Below are 10,483 nucleotides of genomic sequence, written 5' to 3'. Positions count from 1 at the left end.
ATCCCAAAAGCTACCCGCCTCCAATGCGCGACCATCCCTCACTGAGCACACGCTCTGAATTTCTCAGAGCCTATATCTTTAAATGGAGACAGGAAAATTTTTCACCAATCATAAGTAAGATATGCTTGACTAGAGTCACTCAAGCTCCACCTAAAAGACAGAAAATAATATAAATTGGCCTAAGAGAGAGGGGATGTTAGGGAAGATACCATCCTGAGGACCTCCTGATCCCTGGGATCAGGTGATGGGCTGAGCCTCTCTCCCCCCCGTATTGGGATGCCTTTGGGTGAGATTTGAACACTTGGTTATATTGTATGTCTCTGCAGAAACTTACAAATCTCTATAGAGTCTTTGTGCCTTTTTAACATGTTAATTTTGAGGCTGCACAACTGTGTATTTCATGCACACCAGCTTGCTTTTGCAGACAGTAAATTATTGCCAGCAATCCAAAGAATCTGTGTCTGAAATAAATTGCATTTAACTGCATTGTTCCTAGCTGTAATAGTTCTCAAAGAACTTGACTAGAGTAAGGGCGGTTATATGTTATTGGTGAATCTGTGACTGTGGTAGTTCACTGCTCTGAATCCAACCAGACCCATATTGGTTAATGCATTATTGGTGAATCTGTGATTGTGATAATTCAGTAGCCTGAATCAGACCAGACCCATAATGGTTAATTGGCTACACCCCTTAACATAATGTGCATACACTCCGACCCACCTAAAGAACCCTGTAATTGGCTGAAGGAAAAACAAAGCACTTACACCAAGGAGCAGCTCAGGCAGAAAGAGCTTTAAGGGGACACCTGTGGCTTATATACCATTAGGCCCACCTGGCACCCAACCAATCACCTGGGAAAGGGGTGGGGCAAAGCAAAAAAGTAGAAATCAAGCAGGATGAGCAGCAGCTGTGTTGTTTTTGTTTATCTGGCTTAGCTCAACAGTGTGCAAAGCACAGCACAAAGAAGTGGGCTGTTTCTAGAAACAACAATTTCTGTGCTTTTTGCTTCAACTTTGAATGTTGAAAGGACAATATGACCAAGTAAGTAACTGAAACTATTTCAACTGGAGTTAGCTCAAACCTTTCTTCGCGCTTTCTTTATGCTCGTGGTGGATGAAGATATCTCTGTATTAATTCTCTTAGATTTATAACTGCTGTTAGTAACGTTAACCACACTTTCCTTTAGAATCTGAACAGTCTTGTATGGCAGTAAAAGGATTGCTTAACGCTGGCTATTTTTTGTTTGGTGGCCTTTAGGTTCGTTGTTTATCCTTTTTAGAGAACTTTCATGCAGATAAAGACCAGGCAAGATTATGATTGGTCTTAATGAAACTAAGTACTATGAAAAGTGGAAAAAATTACTGGGAAAACTTACTGAGAATGTTTAATACCAGAAAGCTAATGCAAGTGGTAAAAAATGTTTTAAATACATTCATTTTCAGTGGGATTTGTGGAATAAATGGAAAGATATAGGGATAAGAAAATGAAACTTCCCTTAACATGGAGAACATTGCTTTTCCCAGCTGTGTAAAAGGGCATCAGCATAAACTTCTCACTTGGCCTTTTTGATTTTGAATCACAGTGTTTTAACTTTTACTATCTTATACAATACGTGAAACTGAGCACATGGTTGCTATTAAGGAGATTAATATAGATCTAAAGATATATATCTGTGCCTTCTTTTTGACTATGTTAGAGTAAATTAATCAAAAAATGGGTTTATCCTTTTGAAACAGCACTTTGACACTTAGAGGTTCTATCATTTGTTGCATATTCTAAGGATGAAAGCTACTTCAAATCATGTAATATCGATACCAAATACTGGATTATACAAGCTGTTCTCCAAATCACACTTGATACCAAAAGGTTTTTAGGGAAAGTTTACAGTGATGATTACAACCTATTAAAGTTCTCATCTTTGGGGTTCTGTGTGTTTATCTTTGTTCCTCTTTTTACGTTAAAAATAAATAATGAAAATAGAACTTGTATGATCAGTTCTATAGTTGCCGAAGTAAATGTTAGCAATCAGAAACTTCCAAGAAAATCCTTAGTATTCACTTCTTTCTTATTATTACTTGAAACTGAGCTAGTTATACTTCAGATCATTCTACTGGGATTCTCTTGAAGCAAGCAAAGATAATATATAACTGTGAAGAACTGCAGAAGGACCTCAAGATGCGAAGTGACTGAGCGATAAAGTGGCAGATAAATTGGTTAGAAAGTGAGGCATGAAGAAATGAGAAACACGGAGATATATGTTGAACTGGCCATCCACTACTGTGATACATGAATGGGATTCTAGGTTTGTAATAATAAAATGTAAGCTTAGTGCTCAGTAACATAAAAATATTATAAATTATTAAGACAAAAAACAAAGTTGAAAGCCAAAATATAATTAAAATAACTGTGTAAACCAGAGGTGAACACTGCTGAATGATATGTGCTTCTTGAGTCCTATGTCAAGAAGTTAGAAATGGAAAGAGAGAAGGTTATCAAGCTGATCAAAGGCATGGTATGTATCTTCTTTATGAAGGGTCCCATGCAAGAAAAAAGAAGACTGAGGGAGAGAGGTACAGCAGAAATCTGTAGAATTGTGACAATCATGGAAAATGTGAACAAAGAACAATAGTTCTCACCTTATCCAAAACAACAAGTAATTGTTTTGCACAGTATGTGGTCAGAATGAGAGGTTTGCCACAGGGTATTTTGGATAGTAAAAGCTAAGTAAGGTACACAGAGGATAAAAACAAGGAACATCATGTTAAAAAGTTGAAATCAGGTTTGGGAAGTTCACCTGCTAGAATCATAAAATGGCTTGAGTTGGAAGGGACCATACAGACGATCTATTTCCAACTCCCTAGCCATGGTCAGGGATGCCACCTGTATCAGGTTGTCCATGGTCTCTTCCAACCTGGCTTTGAACACCTCCAGGGATGGGGCATTCAACCACATATACTGTCTATTTCTGATTTAGAAAAAAAAAAAAAAAAACGATTTTAATTCTATCAACCAGTCTTGACTGAATTAGATATTAAGGCTTGCCTCCAATTTTAAGCGCTGATATTTTATCAAGGCACTTGCTCTCATTTTAAGGTATTACTGGGGAGATGGTGGGTCCCAACAGTACAGAGCAAAGATCACAGAATCACACAGGTGTAATTAGATAGCTGATGCAATTTTGATAGTTGATTGCTAGCTCTTAGTCAAGTGGCACAGGATCATTTGCCAGATTGCAAACATTACGCTATTTACAAAGGCTATATGTAAAAGCTTTAAACACATTCGGCTTGGTGGAAACAGGAGCAGTATTTACCAGCCTTCACTGCTTTTAAACCTGTTCAGTGAATTCTTCTTTACAGAAAGATGATGGGGATCTTCAGGGTTACAACACACAGCAGCCATCTCTGCACAAGTGCCAGCCTTGCCATTAACAAGACGATAAATTGACTGATTACTATTTCAGTGCTATTAAGGTTGAACCGAATTATGCCAGGATTCTGATCCACGGTTTTCATCAGTTGTCTTAGCTCAGAAAAGCAATTGGGCCAGGGGTGAGGAGAGACAATGACGACCTCCTGTAACGCAGCTAGAGATGGAAAAGAGATGTGCTGCCACCACTCATCCCCTGGCACTCATGGCAGCACAGGAGTGAAAAAGAGATGTCGAAAAAGTAAGGGACCAGCAAAATGGGGACAAGCAAATAGGAACTATAATGAAGCTATGTACTAATTGTGTGTAACTAATAACTGCAATTAATAGGCAGGAGACAAATCAGAGTTGTCAGGAAAAAATACAATAATTTTAAAGTAGTGGTTGTTTTTGACCTAAGAATCATTATATACATGCCTTCTTTAACATGAATTCTATGAAGCTCCTACTGCATTTCTTTATAACCTAGAGTTTTCCTAAGTCAGTTGGGAAAAACTAAATTCAAGTCACAACAATTATAGTCAGACAAACACTGTGATTTTTGTGATGTAACTTACTGTAAACATTAGAAATAACATAAAATTGTGCCAAAAGGGCAAAGGAACAGAAAGTTTACCTGTAGTTTCCACTTTATGACATTGACTAGATATGCTAAAAAAAAGTTAAATTACCTCACTAAAATTCTGAGGCTTCATAGGACACATCTGTGAAGATGGATCTAATGTAGTGGAAAATAACTATTTTATGGATCCTCCATTGACTCAGACGATGATTACAATATCTGATACTTATATTAGTGCAGAAATACATCTTCTAATTTGTTCACTAAGAAAGGTAACAAAACCTGTTATGTAGTGTGTCCTAGGACTATGCATCAGCAAAACTGTATTGAAACTGAGAAGGCCAGATAGTTTTCAAAAACAGTTTCTTCAACTACTAATACACTTAGTAATGCTTGATGGACAATGATTTTATTTTTAGGTTTCCCCATCTACATCATAGCATGACTTAAATTTCTACAGAAATATAGCTCCCATCTAATATCATTTGATAAACAAGGAAAAGCTGTTTCTGCAAGGTCTTATCTTTTTGTTACCTAACTATCACAGAATTGCTAACCATTCAAGAAGTCTAAACATGCATTTTTGAAAATAAAAAAAAAAAAGACAATCTCCTATGTTTCTTACCCATTAAAACTTGCCAGTTAAAATATCAGCAGGTACTCTTTGAAAATTTTTCTGCATAACAGGAGTTATTACTGCTACTGTAAACTGAATACACTTAGGTCAGCAGGATACCAAGTATTTAGTCTTGCTGTTCAAGTGTAGACCTTTACAAAGCTGCATGAGCAAAGCTAGAAATTCTGAGACTGCATCCCACCATTCTTACTGAAGATTATTGACATTTTCACCATTATAAAATGAGCTCAACATCAGTAAAGGAATAAATAGCTCTTTGAAGGCAGTACAAATGAAATACACTGAAGATTTAAAATATACATATATATGTATATATTTTTGCTAACATAACAACAGTGCTCCAAAAATAGGACAGTAAAGCAAATGATGTAAACAAAAAAAGAGCAAGACAGATCAACACCTCAGTAAGCAATTATAGCATTTTTCAACAAATTAGCAAACTCCTAATACCAGAATTCCTATCTACTTATTATACTACCATTTTGGAACTAAGAAAAATAATACCCATTAGTGATAATTTAATACTGATTAGTAGATCATACAATCTCATTTCTTACTTTTGTATGCTTTTTTTGTTTGTTTTCTTTTGTGGTGTACGTGTTTTATTTCTGCATGGTAGGGTTAGGAGAACATTTTATTTAATTGTTTATTTTCATGAAAAGTGTCAAATGGATATTTTGCTGTTCCTTTTATCAGTTTTAAGAGAATGAATAAAGGGTTTTACTGTATAGACTCCATCAGTGCAAGGATAGTTTCCATATTCAGAAGAACCCTGGAGCTGTGTGAGCATTTATATAAGTCACACAGAAATATGGTTTGCTGGAGTGCTTGATTCTGCCATGTACGCAGTGGTGCCTAGGGTTAGCTGAGATCCTCTGAGACATTTATGTGGTGCTGACATATCTAACAAAGAGCCTAAAGGATGTACGTGCCATTCTGCACTCATAGCAGGCGTGATATCTCAAGGCAGTTCAAATGGGTGTTGATTCTTGGTCAACAAAGAATCTACAAGGAGACAATGAATCAAAACCATTGTGTCAATACTATCTTAATGAAATTACACTGATTAAGAGGTCATATTTATATAAACGGTATGAAATGTGGAAGTGTATGCTTCTGGAGGAGAACTTATTTCTGTGGAATATACAGAGTGGCAGAATATGAAGGTATGAAGGAGAGTAATTTAGAAAGAGAGAAGCTAATGCTGTGCATCTGAAGTGTTTCAAAGGTTGGAAGATTTGGGATTAAGGAGAATTAACCTCAAGTGGACAAAGGAAAAATAATCCCCAAAGCAGTTTTAAGGACTCAGTGAAAAGTGACACACATAGGATGTTAAAATGACTCTAAACTGCTGCTGTCATCACCCTGATGGAATGAAAAAAATGAAACCCTAAATCTCTCTCTCTAGGACAGACTGAGACAGTAGCCCTGATGAAAAAGTCTCAAACTTTATTTAGTACAGCTTCCTTAGAAGCAAACTTGCCTGGTACTTTGTAATTTGTGAGTACTAGTGCCTCATAGCTGTCCCTTTTCTTCAAATGCTGGGGGGGGGGGGTGTGTGTGGAAGACTAAGGCTTGAGGAGCCTTTGTCTACAAGAAGTGCTGTGTCATTCTTCCCTGAATACCTAAAGTGATATCATGAAGTCAAGAACCAAAAGCCAGTCAATGAAGAAAAAGGATGTATTATTTGGATGTATAATTATTTTTTTCCATGATAGTGGCAGCACATTTTAAAAAATGAACTCAAGTTAAGTTGGGCAAAAGAGGGGTTTGGAAAGGATTTTGCACAAGCTGTGTTTATTTTCTTACATATGTCTAAACTTTATAACTCTGTGTGAATTAAGTTTTCTACAGTATTGCTTAATTCCTTTCAGGAATAGTAAGTGCTTACACATTTTGCACAGGAAGTGGTAGTATACAACATTCTGCTATTTATTGATAATTATATTTAAAAAAAAAAAGAACAAAACAAAAAACATAACATCACTTCACCTCACAGTTTGTGTCAATGAGATGTGTCCAATTATGCAACATATTGTCCAAAGCAAACATTAAAATATACTGTTTTTCAATTTACAAGTTTAAAAAAAGAAACAATCAAAATGAATAATCAAAGGAACTTCAGATTTTACAAAGGAAATAGGAAAATAACATTTTGAATACTGTTTCATGGAATTAATTATGAGATGCTTTACATTTTGAACTAATTTGGTAAATGTTCTACCTGTTCAAACTAGTAAGGAATAAATTGTTGAAAGAAACTTCTGAGATACTGTACTTAAAATTAAATCTGCAATAGGGTATAAAGAAAAGGACTTTTAAAACTGAGAAATCCAGGAAATTTCTTGCACTGGCAGTAAAGTTATATCTTTCCAGAATTGCTTTGCACAGTTTCGAGTTGTTTCAAAATACATCAGTTCCCAAAGGAAACATTAGTTCTGAAATGAAATACTTTGCAAAAGGCATATATAGGTTTAAAAGGAATCAGTAAGACACAGGGTATCTATAGAAAATTCTCCTTACTATGCAGAAAATAATGTGATATAAAAGCAAAGTAAATGAAGTACATTTGTAATATTTTTGGTACTTGAACAAAAAGAAAATGTAAGTTCATATTTTACCTAGTGCAATGCATTGCTTGTACATTCCTTATACCTATTCCATCATTCAAATGGGTCCTGAGACTAATGCACTGACCACTGTTTGTCAGGAAAGAGATCCTATGGAATGTTTCAGGAGAAAAGAAATGGCGATTCTGTAGTTCCAACCAGATCCCAATTTACATTTTCCATTCATGTCCTACAGCGGCAAACTTTTGACCTTGCAAAGGAAGAAATAATTCTTCATTTCCTTCTGCACAACCTGTTTTATAGGACTGATAGATCAGATGTCACATTTCATTTCACAAATGCTAGGATTTCATTACTAGACAGAAACACGTAATATGCTGTGGGATACCGGGAAAGGAAATTACTACTTAACTATTAAGTGTTATTAAATTGTTCCTAATTTTAATTGTATCAATTTTAATTCCCTTAAATTTTCCGGAATACATGAACATAAGCTGAATTTCCTCTAACTTATTTGTACGTGTTATCATTATTTCAAACGTGGCTTTGAAAATATGTACAAAATATGCTTCCTTTCTCTGAAAAGCCACTATTTTTTTATGGGTGATAATAGTTGGCAAACTCAGTACCCTGTATTTCAAAGACAGGCTCTGTAAGACTGTTGTATTTACCTGAACATGAACCATGCAAAAAACAATTTCTGTAGGCATATATGCAGAGGCTTAGACTCCTTGGCTCATTGAGAATACTCTCAAACAAGAAAAGGAAGAGTAGGAATTATTCCATACGAGAACACCTTTCAGGGGTAGAAGTGTGGTGGTGCTTGCCTTATACTTCTGCCATTCCATATGCCATATATTGTCATATACCTTGCCATTCCGGTTAATTTGGAGGCCCATTTCGGCCCATTCTGGAGCCACCAGTCCCTGCCTCAGGGATGCAATGGGATGCTGGTCTCTAGATCCACCACAGCCCTGCTCTGTCTGCTTACATATCTCCTGGCACTCTGGCACAGAAGCTGTTGATGGAATGCCATCCTCATCTGTTAGTCTTCTGTAATGCACGACATTGCATAAAATTCTGTAGACTAAGCCTGTTTGCACACCTAAAATCAGAGACATGAGGCCTGGAAACCATAGATTATTACCTTAAATGCATTCCCATAGGAAGGAGGAGCACCAAACTGCTCTACTGCGTAACATATGCAATTCAATGGTTATGAAATTATATTTACTATGTAATTAAACTGCAAAATCAGAGAGCTGAAATATAGGAATGTTAGCAATTGAAATAGTTTTTGTATACTGAATTTACCTGCTTGTACACATGCAACGTAACATTGAAGAAATGATCATGCATGTAAGATCCCTGCTGCAATCTATGCTTGTGGTTGCAGAAATTAAACACGTGTATTTTGAAAGCAAAGAGAAAACTTGATGAGAAGAGATCTTATGATTAAGGTAAGCAATGACCTGTACAGATTAATATATTCATTACCTGTCTTGCAATTCTGTTCCTGACAAAATTCTGTCTGACAATATTTGCAATACTGTTTCTTTGCCCTACATAAGAAACTTGAGGCCATATTTTCAGAACTTCTGTGTTCTTTCACTGCATTTTAAATTAATTAGACCTGTGCTGTACACGTATACACCTGTATTAAAATGCCAAGAGCACTAAAAAGTCAAGTTCATACACTTCCAAGTTTGACATGCAAAACAGTCTTTTTTTTCTTAATTTTCGCATTCATCTCAAATTCTGAACACACAAAAAAATGGAAAAAGAATGCCACAATCTCACGGTCACTGGGGAAATTAATAAACATCTAGAAAGTGTTTCAATGTTATAATAGTAGTGGTAAAAAAAAAAAGGCACCACTAAAAATTATTTATTTTGTATAAAGTACGGGTTTGGATAATACTTAGTAAATAAGGTCTGGTTAAAACAAAAAAAGATTTTTGAAAAGCTGACAGAAAAAGATATAAAGAAATACTACTGTATGAGGTGTGATTCTGTGGAGAAAAACAAAACTACATTCAGTGATGTAGTGTTGACAGACACAAAGGCAAAATTAAAGTTGTCACGAACTTTCCCTTTTTCAAACTGTTAGTTTGACTTCAATCTTAATATTCTTATAATATATGACCAAGTAATTAAAATTAGTATGCAATTATGAAGAAAGTAAATCATGCTTTTTTAATTGAACAATCTCCTTTTAAATTATTATTTACTGAAATATTTTTTTCATAATTTCTCAACCCAGCCATCTGGCAACACTACAAGAAAAGAAAATTTGACTCCCCCTTACAAGGTACCAATTTGAATTTCAAAATCATAGGAGTGCTTCATAATTGCTTGAAGTTTGAACATTATTTCAGTTACCAGCAATCAGCTGTTTAAAAATAGTGTCCTTAAATCACAGATCTGTATTTTTTTTTTTCTGGGCCATTTTCCTCTTAAAATTGACTTGACATTTAAAACATCTGCTTTTTCACAGTGTGCATTCCATCTGCAATTATGCTGCAGCCCACTCTGCCACTCAGCTCTGTCCTTGCTATAGAAATAAGCCTGTTAAAAGAATATGTGTTTATGGATAAAATGGATAGCAACCCAGCACACACACACAAGAAGAAAAAGAACAAGAGAAAAGCGGACCTCCTTACCTATTGTACCATATAATGTGGTATACAGCATTTCTATAAAGAAAGGCATATTACATAGTGGAGTCTCTCCACTGTCTGAGTAATTACAGGATCAACAGTAATCAACCTCTTTCAGGTACTAGAATGTTAATAATAGTGGAAGTACTCACTTAATCTTATCTCATATTTTGCTTGCATATGGATGGAACAGCAAATTAATAACAGCGCTTCTGTCCTTTGTCATAACTGGATAAAACTTTATGTTAAGGAATCTTGATAAAATGATAATGTTTGGATTTCTGAGCTTTCAAATTTTATTTGGAGAATAGCAATTGTAATGACTCTAAATAAATGCTTCAAAGATCGTGGTAAGTGTGTTTGATCAGTCTGTTTACACACACTTTTTTTTACTGATTCAGTGACTAAAATTAATCCTAATTTGTTATGGCATAGAGAGCGAATCAGAGCAAGTTAACCTGCAGTGTGTTCTGTGGTCATGTGTCTACGCAGTTTGTGGTGCCTGGGCAAGCTAGTTTAAAGTTGACTTAAATTTTTCTATTCTACACAGCAGCCAATTGTGTAACTGAGAGACAGACATAAACTCTACTTTGCTTGCTTGCTTCGGTATGATTTGCAAATTTCG

The 10,483-nt window shown here is 35.5% G+C and overlaps 1 long non-coding RNA gene across 2 annotated transcripts; it reads left to right on the top strand.

Annotated features, from left to right (window-relative positions):
* Window positions 1-200: 200 nt before the first annotated feature.
* Window positions 201-10,205, top strand: LOC308193756. Of its 2 annotated transcripts, XR_013949902.1 has the most exons (4): window positions 201-286; window positions 936-1,041; window positions 8,595-8,658; window positions 9,696-10,205. It is a non-coding gene; the product is annotated as an uncharacterized lncRNA (long non-coding RNA). The 2 variants fall into 2 exon arrangements; XR_013949903.1 differs by lacking the exon at window positions 201-286 and having other exon boundaries at window positions 858-1,041.
* The last annotated feature ends 278 nt before the right edge of the window (window positions 10,206-10,483 follow it).

This window comes from Anser brachyrhynchus, assembly GCF_964034855.1.
Source record: "Anser brachyrhynchus genome assembly, chromosome: 4".
Taxonomy (NCBI): Eukaryota; Metazoa; Chordata; class Aves; order Anseriformes; family Anatidae; genus Anser; species Anser brachyrhynchus.
The sequence above is the reverse complement of the archived record's forward strand: the minus strand, read 5'-3'. Positions and strand labels throughout refer to the sequence as shown.